This window comes from Lissotriton helveticus, chromosome 4_1 (assembly GCF_964261635.1).
Source record: "Lissotriton helveticus chromosome 4_1, aLisHel1.1, whole genome shotgun sequence".
Lineage (NCBI taxonomy): Eukaryota > Metazoa > Chordata > Amphibia > Caudata > Salamandridae > Lissotriton > Lissotriton helveticus.
Window position 1 is genome coordinate 1,328,964,066 of NC_136063.1, and position 16,611 is coordinate 1,328,980,676.

Genomic DNA, 16,611 nt, shown 5'->3' on the forward strand with positions numbered 1-16,611 from the left:
TGTTTCCCAAAAGTGATCTAAAATTCTGGGGTCTGGGTCCCCATATTTATACTAGTAAATCCTTTGTCCTCTGAAAGGCAGAGGGACCTGTACCCAATCCAAACCAGTTCTGTGCAGTCCTCGAGCACCTTATTGACAAGACTCCTTCTTTCCTATGAAAGTGTGGGCCAGGGACATCAGACACACCAGAGGAGGTGGAGCCAGCATGTGGAAGGCAGGCACAGCCCTATTTAAGTCCCAGGTGCAATTCCTTCCACCCATCTACATGCAGATAGCTCTATTCAGCCCTGTGCTAACTCACACTGTCTGCTGGAGTCCCCTAGCCCCTGTCACTCAAACTCCAGACAAGGAATACACAACCTAGCAGAGGCAAGCTTGGATAGCTAGGCAAGAAAATAAAATACCCACTTTCTAAAAGTGGTATTTTCAAACACAGAATGTTAAAACCAACTTCACTAAAACATGTACTTTATCATTCTGAGTTCAGGCATACAAAACTGGAATTTCTACCTAGTTCACTGAGTCAGTCAGAATTATAAGGTACTATAATCAAACTGCCCATTCTGGCCAATTGGGAAAGGGTAACCTTGCAATAGTGAAAAACGAAAATGGCTGTAATTCACTATCAGGACATGCCACACACATCAGCACACGTCCTACCTTTTACCTGTAATGCACCCTTCTCTCTGGCCTACAATAGGGGTGACTAATATGCAGAAAAGGAAAGGTTTAGTGTCTGGCAAGTGGATGCACTTGCCCAGTCAACATGGCACTACCAGACTGCACACAGGCTCTGCAATGGCAGACCGAAGATACACTTTACAGGCTGCTACTGTGGGTGGCACAACCAGTGCTGCACAACATTGGATTTACAGGCCCTGGGCACCCGCAGTGCACTGTACTTGGGTCGGACACGTAAACCAAACCAGCCAATCATGGATTAACTAATCCATACATCAATTTACAATAGGGAGAGCATATGCACTTTAGCACTAATCAGCAGTGGTAAAGTGCCCAGAGTCATAGAGCAGCCAACAACTGGTCAGAAAAAATATAGGAGGAAGGCAAAAAGTTCAGGGATGACTCTGCAAAAAGGGCCAAGTCCAACAGCGGCAATTTTAACCACTCTACTCCCATGGATTTTGGTGCATTCCCAGATTTATAATGCTGGTACTCCTGGGAAGGGGCCAAAAAGATATGCCTTCTCAGGTAAGGTATAACGAGGGGAAATATCAATATTTTTCCTCATTCCATTCTACAGCACACATAGAAAGAGGAATATACCTGTCAGGATTGTTTTTGTGCAGGAAGGTACCCCTTCATGCAACAGAAACAATCCTGCATGCAACGGAAGCAAGGGTACCTAAATTGTTGCTAGTCAGCCAAAATGCCACTAGAGCAGTGACAAAGGCAGGAATGTTCAGTATTCATTTAAATACAGCAAAATGCTGCCCTTTCCTTGTCACGCAGCAATTCAAGATGACTTGCACTGCGTGACATTTTAACAAATATGCCCCTCAATCTTAACCATGGCACACTCAAGGTTGCCACCTCTTCCCACTACAGCTCCTATTATCTATGGAACCTCTGCTCAGCAGCATTAGAGAACATTCTGCAATCCTGTGACTTCCCTTTACCACCAGCTCACAAGAACTAGTGGTATACACACACTATTTTTATTTTCACTGCCCAAGCAGACTCTGCAACTTCTAACGTAATATCCACGATTAATGATTATGCTAAAGTATACTGCTATACACTTAATTTAAAAAATTACATTTTCCCCCTCAATACTCACGGCAACAGCTTTATAATATTGAACACTGGTCTTAAATGGGTAGAAAAGAGAATAACATACATAGGGATCTGATTTTGTTGGGTCCTAAACAATCCTTTGATCATGATGAAAAAGTAACTTTGGCTAAGATTAAGGATGTGCTAGAAAAGTGAACGGTCAGATTCATTACTTGGTGAGGACCAATTGATGCCATCAAAATGATGATTTCTCCATTTATCAATTTTTTAATAAACATATCTACTATCCCACTATCGGACAACCTTTTCATAAAAAACGACCATCTACTTAACATGTGTTTTTGGGGATCTTAAGAACCAAGAATCGCTCTAAAATAACTGAGACTATCCAAGCCTCTAGGAGGCTTAAGTCTCCCAGACTATCAAAGATACCAAATGGCAAATCTTGGGAGAAAAGGCCTTTTTTGGGCTTAACTCAGTCACTAATCTCTCACCAACCTGGCTTACAATAGAGGTAAATCTTGTATTAGCACTTTCCCTTTATTCATTATCACAACTAAAAAGATAGCGGTAGAACACTATTCTCTTATCTTGGCTGGAACATCCCAGGCCCTCTAGATAATCAAAAGTTAACTGATAAATGAAAGAAAATACTCCACTTTAGCCTCACTACAGCATAATAACAACACTAAACAAGCAGGGAAAATAGTGTACTTTGAAAACTGGACACAGAAAGGTATTCTTTACCTTGAAAACTGAAGGACTCCCTCAAAAACTCTACCTGTTTCCCTCATCGAATGCATATTTAACTTTGAAGACATAGACTTTTACAAATTTCTGATAATCAAAGCCATCTTCATGAAACACAAACCTCCAAAACCACCATACCTCCCATCTCTGCTATTGGGGAAATGGGAAACTCTTTTTCGTAGTATATATGCCCAGCCCCTACCAACCTAAACTGACTCTTCATTTAGGCTAATCTAACAACCAATAAGATGGCTCACTCTCTGGCACAATGCAGACTTTGGACTTCTTACATGGCTCACTGGACCACCACTAAACTCTTCAAATTCGGTCTTTGTGTCAGAGATCTCTGCTGGAGCTGTTGGAGGGAACCACTAACAAACGTATGCTCCTCCACTGCACATTCTTTAGCACATTCTGGTCTGCGGTCAGTGTAACCATAGAACAGATTTTACACACCAAAAGGTCCCCTAACTTTGCTTCTATTGCCCTAGGCTCTTTCCCCCCTGAAGCCAATTAAGCTCTAAATAAATAAAAACTTTTCCACTTGGAAATTCTAGTATTGATAGGCCTCAAATCCGTCCTAGCAGAATTGGCAGACTAATCCAAATTCTCATTCCACACATGGTGGGCATGAACTAAATTTACCTGAGGAGCAGAAAACTTCTAAAAACATTTTATGTGACTATCCTCAGAGAAGATACAAACAATTTGGCACAAGACATTAAGGTATCCAAGACTTAGTAGAACTGCAAAAAGTGAATTAAACTTTCTACTGCTAACACTCTATAGTTTTATTACTTGGATCACAGTTGAACTTCTTTAGAAGAGAGGAGACCACTCTAACTTTTTACTGATCGAACGGCAACGGACGAGTTAGGCTGTAGTTTTGTTCCTTGTGGTTTCCCAAGAGAAAAAAGGCATTGAGGACACCTGATAAACTGATACATGCCTGCTTGAATAACAGCTGTATTGTTCAGGTTCTCAGTGAAGTAAAGTGATAAATGTGCATATTCACACTCCTGGATATTTTGAATGAGACATTTGAATGGCACAAAAATGAACCTGCTTAGCCAAGAATGGTATTACTACATAATAAGTTTAGAATAGAAGAATGGAAAAAATGGAGCTCTTTGGCTTGTAGTTCTCTAGCGGAAATGGCACCAAAGGGTATACTCATGATAGAATAGCCCTGAAAACACAGAAAACGAAGAGACTTTACAGTAGGGATGACAAATCATTAAGGGTGGATAACGTGGGTGGAAAGTAGATTATCAGTTGAAACTGACTGAAATGTTTTTAGCATGTATATGCATACATTCCATATGCCTAAATGCTTCTGGCCTACATATAGTAGGCCTGAATTACAAAGGTAAACTTACATGTATAAGTTTATTCTAGTTTAGTATTTACAAAACTGCAATTGAATAGACAGTTTAGGACTGCGGAGACTCCACAGTCGTGGCAGAGAACTCCGTACATAAAATGGTGAACTAGTATATCCTATCTCATAATTTCTTCACTCCCTTTCAACGTCCAAACACGTAGCTGTAAAAGTGGTACAACATTGCATAGATATGTGTGTGAGATATCCTTGAGCACACTTTTAACATCCTCATGTCACACCTCAATCTTGGTCATACAGAGGGTGCTCCAATGCTGCTCAATGTTCCCAGTGTGAGACATGGAACAAAAGTCAGCATTTGCAGGTGTATGGCCATCTGGCTTCATTTTTCACCTGAGCTGAACCTGTGGTTGAGTTATAGCAGTGACAATGCTGAGTCAGGTAACTGGGTGCCGAGGACCTACACTCCCTGGACTTACCTGGAACAGTCCTTTGACCAATCAATGCCCTCGTGGTCCCTGCTCCTGTACCTGAGTATCACACTCCAGCTCTTATGTGCCTCTTCTCTCTGTCTCTCATTCATCTCTTTGCCTTGTGCACTCTTTGCTCTTTTCTCTAACTCTGGGCTCTCTATTTTGTTCTTGCTCATTGTTGCACTCTTTGCCATTTTACCCACCTTGTGCCCTCTTCCTTAACTCTTTACTTATTTTTCATATTCCCTGCTGCACTCTTTGCCCGTTTTCTCACATGGTGCCCTCTTTTTCACTCTTGCCCATGTGTGCTATTTACTGCACTCTTGTGCACTCTTTTCTCACTTTGTAATAGCTCATTCACTCTCTGTTTTCTTTATGCTCTCTTTTTCACTTCTATTTGCTCTTCTATTTGCTTCCTTGCCTTGTGCCTGTGTGGCCCTTATTCTCTGGCATCTCCTGGTGCCTGTTTTCCTGCATCTCACCTCCCACGACCATTCCTACTTCCCCCACTCTTTATAAGATCTTCCTTCGACACCCCTTCTTTCTTGCTAAGCCCACCCACCACCCCCTGTATTCCTTCCCCTTCTCAAGATATACATAATGGCAGCCGCAGCATGGATGTGCAGTAGGTGTACCGCGGGTGCACTAAAGGCATACCAAAGGTAAACCCATCTGTACCTCCCATGCCTGGACCACACTCTGGACCACAAGCTCTGGTCCTTCAACCCACTTACACTCCTCAGCAACTTTCATCTGATCTGTTAACCCATGTCACCCCGCACAACACAGAAAAAGCTTTCATTTGAATCTACTGCCACTTCAAGTGCGGTGTCTCCCCTCCCCTCCACGACCACACCTACCACACAAGTTTCACACAGCACACCTCCTACTACCACTGACAAGCAGACACCCCAAACCAAACTAGAATGCATGCTCCTCAATACACCCTCATTCAGCAAATGTCAGGGACACCCTATTCAATGACACCCAGACCTCTTCTTCCTTACGGAATCAAGACTGTTTTCCTTATCAGCATCCAGCATCACCATGGCCATCCCAGCAGGTTACAAGCTTGAACAGCAGGATCATCAGCACAAACCTGGAGGAGGAATCACAATACTATACAAAGAACCCATCAACTGCAGAACAACCTTTGAGAATGCAACCCAATAATGTGTGCACTTACAGTGCAAAATACGAATCTCAGCAACCTACAACATGAACAGAACCCTGGTTTAATGACCACTGGAGCCTCGTGCTCACTGCAGTGACAATATTGCAGACTTTGCAGCCTTCCTCGCTGTTGACTTCAAAAGTGTATCCTACTAGGAGACTTCCAGCTGGAAGAGAGAAACAACACCAACTCTACTGTTGGAGCCTCAAGAAATTTGGAAACATCGAACAGACCCCACGTCACCATTCCCACACACTCCACTGGACACAAAATTTACCCAGTTTTCACTTCCTTCAATGAAATCAAAATCACTGCAGCTACACCCTCACTTGGATTGATCATGCCATCATCAGAATCAAAATCAGCATCTCTCACCAATCAAAATCTGCAACCTTGAGCTTACTCAGATGCAGTTGGAGCAGCATCTCCAGCTGCAAATGGCCCAACACCCTGCACCAGAATCAGCCCAACCCCACTGACATCTAAAACCACAACATCAAACTGCTGGAAAAGTGGATCACAAAATGTGCCAACTCCCTTACCCCCATAAAATCCAAGACACAAAAAAGGACCTAAAAGCATACAACCTGATATACAGAGGAACTCCTCACAGCCAAACAACACCAGAGACAACAGGAGCAAAGATGGACCCCTACCTCAACCAAATCTACTGCATGGGTACCTCCCCAAACTGAAAAGCTCTCATAATTAACAAATCCATCACTACATCTATGTAATCAGACGCTTGGAAACATGCAATGATCAACACACTGCTAGAGAAACCTTTTTAAGACTCCACTCTGCTATCTAACTACTGCCTGATCTCCCTTCTATCATACAAAGCCATGGTCTTGGAGAAAGCCATCAATAAGCAACTCATTCACTACCTCGTTGCAAATGAACTCCTGAACACCACATGTAGGAAAGTGGAATCTGCATTCATGGTTACCCCCACCTTTTGCTAGTGTCATTCTGTTTTCTGACTAGTCTGACTGAGATCCTGCTAATCAGGACCCCAGTCCCTGTCCTTTCTCCCTAAATTGGACCATGGTGAGCACTTAGGTACCCCCAGATTGGCTACTGGTGTACCCTTATAAGACCATAGAATATGCCACTAAGGTACTCAGGGCATAAGTACACCAGGGGTCCCCAATGGACTAAAGCATTGATGGAATATACCACCCATGGGAGTCCACGCAAATTGTGACTACAGGCTTGCCATTGCAGCCTGTATAAGCTAGTGATAGAACCACTTACAACAGATATACATTTTCTAATACCTGAGGTCACCACACTTAAAACCTATAAGTCCCTCCTAAGGCAGGCCATTCATTCATGATTACGGCGTGCTTGGTTATACATGTGAGGGTACCCCTGCATGAGCAGAACAACCCTACAATCTCCAGATTCAATTCATGAGGCATTGTAAGTGTATCAGACATTATGATAAGTAGGTTGGGCATGTGTCATTACGCGATGGCTAACTCTAAAGTGGCTTTAATGAACCCTGGCATGTTAGGTCTCAAATAGGTTGGAACCTTACACCAACACCGTAAATGGTGTTGTAGGTATGATTCCATGCACTGTGCGGCTCCTCTGGGAAGTCCTCTGTGCTCCCAGTACCAATCGTACAGTGTCTAACAGTGAGCTATGGCAAACCACAGACATGATTCTGCTGTCCTGCTGCTGAGCCAAGCTCAAGCAGGGGAAGGAAGGTAAGGCAATAGACTTCCTGTCACAGGGAGATGTAACCACCTCACAGACAGGATTTAGTGTATTGGGCTAGGGTGGGGGTTCTCGCCAGTGCCACTAGACTGCTTTGAAGGGCACATTTGATGCCCTCGTTGTATACTCCTGTTGAAACTAGTTGAGGGAGCAGTTGGCTCCCACTCTGGCACAAAACTGGACAATGGACATGGGACTATCCCCCCCACTGTCCAGCCCCTCCTCTGGAAGGGACCGCTGAATCATCCCAACCCTTTACTTAGGGTACTTAACGGTTACCTGAGGGTGGCTCTTCAGAATCATCGTGGGGCAAAGATTCAGATCTCAAACCACTTCATCTTCAACTGTCTGGGCACTTTACCCTTTGTTGGACTTCGCTTTGGGAAATGAGACTGGATCTTGTAAACTCCTGCTGCTCCTTGTCTCGTTGTCCTGCCAGTCTTCTGCATCGTCTGTGCCTGTGCTCTATACAGGTTCTTCTTTAGGCCTGTGAGCATCAAAGACACTTGAAGGAATCTCCCATTGAGTCAAGGAGTCACTCCGCTGCATCTGCAGGCACCACAACTAAGCTACTGCTCCTGATTTCCAAGACTCTGAAAGGCTCAGCAACCCAGGGGGTGGTTCTGCAACTTCGTTCAGGCCTGCACTGTCTTCTCAGCAAGATTGAAGCCAGTATCCCTTGTCAGAACCTCTGAAGCAGTACCCATGTTCACCGAGCTGACTTGCCTTTGCCAATGCTTGTTGACTCTCTTCTCCAGAGATCTTTGGGAACCAAGAGGCTCCAGCCTCCAGCATTCCTTGCTATCAAGATCTTCGTCCTCACTACATCCTCTGCTCCATGGGCCTGTATCATTGGTAAGCTGCTCGAGGTCCTCTAGTGACTCCTGTGCCTTTGGCTTGTTGGTCCTCTTGAGGGTCTTCTTTGGCTCCAGTGAGCTCCCCTGTTTGCTTTGGGCCTCCTCTGCCTTACCCTCACTTGGTGAGTCCCTTGCTGGTCCCGATACTGCACCTTTTTTGTCTGCCACATTTTGTTGCCGCTGCCAAGGCTTTGGTGCTCCCGCCAGACACCGACCCCCTGGCTCTTGACTTCTGGTGTGGGCATGTCGTGAATGGCTCCTTGTCTTCCACAGTGTTGTCCAGTCTGCACAGCTACAGCGCCAAGGTCACCATCAACTCTCTCGCATCTTCTGACATCGGTGGGAATTCGTCTTCTGTGCCTCCTGGTCTCTCCTAAGTGGCATATCCTCCCCTGCTTGCAGGTACCTGTCTTCCTGAATCTACCCTTGGATTCCACCGGACCCTTTCAACTTCTTCTTCAGGGTCATCTTTACTGAAGTCCTCCATTGTAGTTTATGGCTGTTTCTGATGCTACTTTGCTGCTATGCACCTGGCTTCCCTGGTGTAAGTATCCTGGTTCCCCGGGTATCAACGGGTGGGATGACTCTCCAACCATCTATCTTCCGTGGTGTTTCTTCAGGGCCATCTTGGAAGTGTTATTCTTCTTGAAACCTGCAACCACAGAGACTTCCCCGTTCCCCATTCCCCATTGACTTATATTGAGCATGAAGTTGTGTTTCTAATCTGCACATGGCCTCCGTGGGGTTTTTGGGTACTTACCTTGGGTGGTTCCTTGGGTCCTAAGCTCTTCTAAGTCTTCTGGGTCCAGTCTCGACTTTGGTTGTGGGTCGCATTCCACTTTATTAGCATATGGTTTGGTCTCCCCCTGGCAACCACTGTGTATTTGTGCTACTTACCTGTTCTAGTACTCAAGTATTGTGTGTATTGTGATTATATCTCCGGAATGAGATATTGCAATGTGTTAGTGAGTGTTTATAATTAATACATATTTTTATAACTACACTGTGTGGTTCTTTTTCTCTTAACCCACACTATATGATCAGTACTGGTAAAACAAGCAGCTTCACACTCCTTCTGGACTAAACCTGAAGGCTGCTCTCCAGAGCTACCACTTAGAGAGCTTTCTAAGGTTGTCTAAGACCACTAAAGTCACCCTATGTGTTGTCTGGATTAGTGCATGCTGCTCCACTTATATGAGTGATTCAAAAAGAATCAATGGTAACAGTCCAGTCCAAACTGCCAGGCCAGGTCCTCCCTGGACGGGAAACAAGTATCCTAGGACTGGTTTCAGGCTTTCAGCCCTCATCAGCCAGGATATATTGACTCCAGTGGCATGGAGAGCAGACGACCCACGTCTGGGCAGACCCGTCCCACTCGGGGTTAACGAATGCAAAAAGAAAGATTGATGGACAGAATGCAGAACAATGTCATACATTCACCCCAGTTCAGAGATCTGGGCCTAAATCCATGTTTTTGATGCTCACCATGCCATTCCAGTTTCGACCCAGCCATATCCAAATCAGTCTTGACCCTGCACCCAATGAGAGCAGTCCAGTCCCAACTGCCTGTCCAGGTCCTCCCTGGACTGGAAACAAGCATCCTAGGACCGGTGTCGGGCTTTCAGCCCTCATCAGCCAGGATATCTTGACTCCAGTGGCATGGAGAGCAGATGACCCATGTCTGGACATACCCGTCCCACTCAGAGTGACAAATGCAAAAAGAACAATTGATGGACAGAATGCAGAACAATGTCATACATTCACCCCAGTTCAGAGATCTGTGCCTAAATCCATAGTTTTTATGCTCCCCAAGCCAGTCCAGTTTGCACCAGCCATATGCAAATCAGTTTTGACCCTGCGCCCAATTGGAACAGTCCAGCCCGAACTGCCAGGTCCTCCCTGGACTGGAAACAAGCATCCTAGGACCGCTTTCAGGCTTTCAGGCATCATCAGCCAGGATAGATTGACTCCAGTGGAATGGAGTGCATGGGACCCACGTCTGGGCATACCCGTCCCCCCCAGGGTGACAAATGCAAAAAGAACAATTGATGGACAGAATGCAGAACAATGTCATACATTCACCCCAGTTCAGAGATCTGGGCCTAAATTCATAGTTTTTATGCTCACCATGCCAGTCCAGTTTGCACCATCCATATGCAAATCAGTCATAACTCTGCATCCAATGGGAACAGTCCAGCCCGAACGGCCAGGCCAGATCCTTACCGGAGTGGAAACAAGCATCCTAGGACCATTTTCGGACTTTCAGCCCTCATCAGCCACTCCAGTGGCATGGAGAGCATGGGACCCATGTCGGGGCATACCCGCCCCACTCAGGGTCACCAATGCAAAAAGAACAATTGATGGACAGAATGCAGAACAATGTCATACATTCACTCCAGTACAGAGATCTGCGCCTAAAGCCATCCTTTTTTTGCTCACCATGCAATTTTATTCTGGACTCTGAACCCAGCCGTATGCAAATCAGTCTTGATTCTGTGCCCAATGGGAATAGTCCAGCCTGAACTGCCAGTCCAGGTCCTCCCTGGACTGGAAACAAGCATCCTACGACCGGTTTCAGGCTTTCAGCCGTCATCAGCCAGGATAGATTGACTCCTGTGGCATGGAGAGCATGGGACCCTCGTCTGGGCATACCCACCCAACTCAGGGTGGCAAATGCAAAAAGAACAATTGATGGACAGAGTGCAGAACAATGTCATACATTCACCCCAGTACAGAGATCTGCGCCTAAATCCATCCTTTTTTTGCTCACCATGCCATTCTAGTCTGGACTCTGTACCCAGCCGTATGCAAATCAGTCTTGACCCTGTGCCCAATGGGAACAGTCCAGCCGGAACTGCCAGTCCAGGGCCTTCCTGGACTGGAAACAAGCATCCTAGGACCGGTTTCAGGCTTTCAGCCGTCATCAGCCAGGATAGATTGACTCCTGTGGCATGGAGAGCATGGGACCCACATCTGGGAATACCTATCCCACTCAGGGTGACAAATGCAAAAAGAACAATTGATGGACAGAATGCAGAACAATGTCATACATTCACCCCGGTTCAGAGATCCTGGCCTAAATCCATTGTTTTTTTGCTCAGCATGCCATTCTAGTTTGGACCCAGCCATATGTAAATCAGTCATGACCCTGCACCCAATGGGAACAGTAAAGCCCGAACGGCCAGACCAGGTCCTTACTGGAGTGGAAACAATCATCCTAGGACCATTTTCAGACTTTCAGCTCTCATCAGCCACTCCAGTGGCATGGAGAGCACAGGACCCACGTCTGGGCATACCCGCCCCACTCAGGGTGACAAATGCAAAAAGAACAATTGATGGAGAGAATGCAGAACAATGTCATACATTCACCCCAGTACAGAGATCTGCGCCTAAAGCCATCCTTTTTTTGCTCACCATGCAATTTTATTCTGGACTCTGAACCCAGCCGTATGCAAATCAGTCTTGATCCTGTGCCCAATGGGAATAGTCCAGCCTGAACTGCCAGTCCAGGTCCTCCCTGGACTGGAAACAAGCATCCTACGACCGGTTTCAGGCTTTCAGCCGTCATCAGCCAGGATAGATTGACTCCTGTGGCATGGAGAGCATGGGACCCTCGTCTGGGCATACCCACCCAACTCAGGGTGGCAAATGCAAAAAGAACAATTGATGGACAGAGTGCAGAACAATGTCATACATTCACCCCAGTACAGAGATCTGCGCCTAAATCCATCCTTTTTTTGCTCACCATGCCATTCTAGTCTGGACTCTGTACCCAGCCGTATGCAAATCAGTCTTGACCCTGTGCCCAATGGGAACAGTCCAGCCTGAACTGCCAGTCCAGGGCCTTCCTGGACTGGAAACAAGCATCCTAGGACCGGTTTCAGGCTTTCAGCCGTCATCAGCCAGGATAGATTGACTCCTGTGGCATGGAGAGCATGGGACCCACATCTGGGAATACCTATCCCACTCAGGGTGACAAATGCAAAAAGAACAATTGATGGACAGAATGCAGAACAATGTCATACATTCACCCCGGTTCAGAGATCCTGGCCTAAATCCATTGTTTTTTTGCTCAGCATGCCATTCTTGTTTGGACCCAGCCATATGTAAATCAGTCATGACCCTGCACCCAATGGGAACAGTAAAGCCCGAACGGCCAGACCAGGTCCTTACTGGAGTGGAAACAATCATCCTAGGACCATTTTCAGACTTTCAGCTCTCATCAGCCACTCCAGTGGCATGGAGAGCACAGGACCCACGTCTGGGCATACCCGCCCCACTCAGGGTGACAAATGCAAAAAGAACAATTGATGGAGAGAATGCAGAACAATGTCCTACATTCACCCCAGTACAGAGATCTGCACCTAAGTCCATCCTTTTTTTGCTCACCATGCCATTCTAGTCTGGACTCTGAACCCAGCCGTATGCAAATCAGTCTTGACCCTGTGCCCAATGGGAACAGTCCAGCCTGAACTGCCAGTCCAGGTCCTCCCTGGACTGGAAACAAGCATCCTAGGACCGGTTTCAGGCTTTCAGCCGTCATCAGCCAGGATAGATTGACTCCTGTGGCATGGAGAGCATGGGACCCACGTCTGGGCATACCCACCCAACTCAGGGTGACAAATGCAAAAAGAACAATTGATGGAGAGAATGCAGAACAATGTCATACATTCACCCCAGTACAGAGATCTGCACCTAAGTCCATCCTTTTTTTGCTCACCATGCCATTCTAGTCTGGACTCTGAACCCAGCCGTATGCAAATCAGTCTTGACCCTGTGCCCAATGGGAACAGTCCAGCCTGAACTGCCAGTCCAGGTCCTCCCTGGACTGGAAACAAGCATCCTAGGACCGGTTTCAGGCTTTCAGCCGTCATCAGCCAGGATAGATTGACTCCTGTGGCATGGAGAGCATGGGACCCACGTCTGGGCATACCCACCCCACTCAGGGTGACAAATGCAAAAAGAACAATTTATGGACAGAATGCAGAACAATGTCATACATTCACCCCAGTACAGAGATCTGCGCCTAAATCCATCCTTTTTTTGGTCACCATGCCATTCTAGTCTGGACTCTGTACCCAGCCGTATGCAAATCAGTCTTGACCCTGTGCCCAATGGGAACAGTCCAGCCTGAACTGCCAGTACAGGTCCTCCCTGGACTGGGAACAAGCATCCTAGGACCGGTTTCAGGCTTTCAGCCGTCATCAGCCAGGATAGATTGACTCCTGTGGTATGGAGAGCATGGGGCCCAAGTCTGGGAATACCTATCCCACTCGGGGTGACAAATGCAAAAAGAACAATTGATGGACAGAATGCAGAACAATGTCATACATTCACCCCAGTTCAGAGATCTGGGCCTAAATCCATAGTTTTTATGCTCACCATGCCAATCCAGTTTGCACCAGCCATATGCAAATCAGTCATGAACCTGCGCCCAATTGGAACATTCCAGCCCGAACAGCCAGGCCATGTCCTCCCTGGACTGGAAACAAGCATCTTAGGACTGGTTTCGGGCTTTCAGCCCTCATCAGGAAGGATAGCTTGACTTCAGTGGCATGGAGAGCAGATGACCCAAGTCTGGACATACCCGTCCCACTCAGAGTGACAAATGCAAAAAGAACAATTGATGGACAGAATGCAGAACAATGTCATACATTCACCCAGGTACAGAGATCTGCACCTAAATCCATCCTTTTTTTGCTCACCATGCCATTCTAGTTTGGACTCTGTACCCAGCCGTATGCAAATCAGTCTTGACCCTGTGCCCAATGGGAACAGTCCAGCCTGAACTGCAAGTCCAGGTCCTCCCTGGACTGGAAACAAGCATCCTAGGACCGGTTTCAGGCTTTCAGCCGTCATCAGCCAGGATAGATTGACTCCTGTGGCATGGAGAGCATGGGGCCCAAGTCTGGGAATACCTATCCCACTCGGGGTGACAAATGCAAAAAGAACAATTGATGGACAGAATGCAGAACAATGTCATACATTCACCCCAGTTCAAAGATCTGGGCCTAAATCCATAGTTTTTATGCTCACCATGCCAGTCCAGTTTGCACCAGCCATATGCAAATCAGTCATGACTCTGCACCCAATGGGAACAGTCCAGCCCGAACGGCCAGGCCAGATCCTTACCGGAGAGGAAACAAGCATCCTAGGACCATTTTCGGACTTTCAGCCCTCATCAGCCACTCCAGTGGCATGGAGAGCATGGGACCCACGTCTGGGCATACCCGCCGCACTCAGGGTGACATATGCAAAAAAAACTATTGATGGACAGAATGCAGAACAATGTCATACATTCACCCCAGTATAGAAAACTGCGCCTAAATCCATCCTTTTTTTGCTCACCATGCCATTCTAGTCTGGACTCTGAACCCAGCCGTATGCAAATCAGTCTTGACCCTGTGCCCAATGGGAACAGTCCAGCCTGAACTGCCAGTCCAGGTCCTCCCTGGACTGGAAACAAGCATCCTAGGACCGGTTTCAGGCTTTCAGCCGTCATCAGCCAGGATAGATTGACTCCTGTGGCATGGAGAGCATGGGACCCACGTCTGGGCATACCCACCCCACTCAGGGTGACAAATGCAAAAAGAACAATTGATGGACAGAATGCAGAACAATGTCATATATTCACCCAGGTACAGAGATCTGCACCTAAATCCATCCTTTTTTTGCTCACCATGCCATTCTAGTCTGGACTCTGTACCCAGCCGTATGCAAATCAGTCTTGACCCTGTGCCCAATGGGAATAGTCCAGCCTGAACTGCCAGTCCAGGTTCTCCCTGGACTGGAAACAAGCATCCTAGGACCGGTTTCAGGCTTTCAGCCGTCATCAGCCAGGATAGATTGACTCCTGTGGCATGGAGAGCATGGGACCCACGTCTGGGCATACCCACCCAACTCAGGGTGACAAATGCAAAAAGAACAATTGATGGAGAGAATGCAGAACAATGTCATACATTCACCCTAGTACAGAGATCTGCACCTAAGTCCATCCTTTTTTTGCTCACCATGCCATTCTAGTCTGGACTCTGAACCCAGCCGTATGCAAATCAGTCTTGACCCTGTGCCCAATGGGAACAGTCCAGCCTGAACTGCCAGTCCAGGTCCTCCCTGGACTGGAAACAAGCATCCTAGGACCGGTTTCAGGCTTTCAGCCGTCATCAGCCAGGATAGATTGACTCCTGTGGCATGGAGAGCATGGGACCCACGTCTGGGCATACCCACCCCACTCAGGGTGACAAATGCAAAAAGAACAATTTATGGACAGAATGCAGAACAATGTCATACATTCACCCCAGTACAGAGATCTGTGCCTAAATCCATCCTTTTTTTGGTCACCATGCCATTCTAGTCTGGACTCTGTACCCAGCCATATGCAAATCAGTCTTGACCCTGTGCCCAATGGGAACAGTCCAGCCTGAACTGCCAGTACAGGTCCTCCCTGGACTGGAAACAAGCATCCTAGGACCGGTTTCAGGCTTTCAGCCGTCATCAGCCAGGATAGATTGACTCCTGTGGTATGAAGAGCATGGGGCCCAAGTCTGGGAATACCTATCCCACTCGGGGTGACAAATGCAAAAAGAACAATTGATGGACAGAATGCAGAACAATGTCATACATTCACCCCAGTTCAGAGATCTGGGCCTAAATCCATAGTTTTTATGCTCACCATGCCAATCCAGTTTGCACCAGCCATATGCAAATCAGTCATGAACCTGCGCCCAATTGGAACATTCCAGCCCGAACAGCCAGGCCATGTCCTCCCTGGACTGGAAACAAGCATCTTAGGACTGGTTTCGGGCTTTCAGCCCTCATCAGGAAGGATAGCTTGACTCCAGTGGCATGGAGAGCAGATGACCCAAGTCTGGACATACCCGTCCCACTCAGAGTGACAAATGCAAAAAGAACAATTGATGGACAGAATGCAGAACAATGTCATACATTCACCCAGGTACAGAGATCTGCACCTAAATCCATCCTTTTTTTGCTCACCATGCCATTCTAGTTTGGACTCTGTACCCAGCCGTATGCAAATCAGTCTTGACCCTGTGCCCAATGGGAACAGTCCAGCCTGAACTGCAAGTCCAGGTCCTCCCTGGACTGGAAACAAGCATCCTAGGACCGGTTTTAGGCTTTCAGCCGTCATCAGCCAGGATAGATTGACTCCTGTGGCATGGAGAGCATGGGGCCCAAGTCTGGGAATACCTATCCCACTCGGGGTGACAAATGCAAAAAGAACAATTGATGGACAGAATGCAGAACAATGTCATACATTCACCCCAGTTCAAAGATCTGGGCCTAAATCCATAGTTTTTATGCTCACCATGCCAGTCCAGTTTGCACCAGCCATATGAAAATCAGTCATGACTCTGCACCCAATGGGAACAGTCCAGCCCGAACGGCCAGGCCAGATCCTTACCGGAGAGGAAACAAGCATCCTAGGACCATTTTCGGACTTTCAGCCCTCATCAGCCACTCCAGTGGCATGGAGAGCATGGGACCCACGTCTGGGCATACCCGCCCCACTCAGGG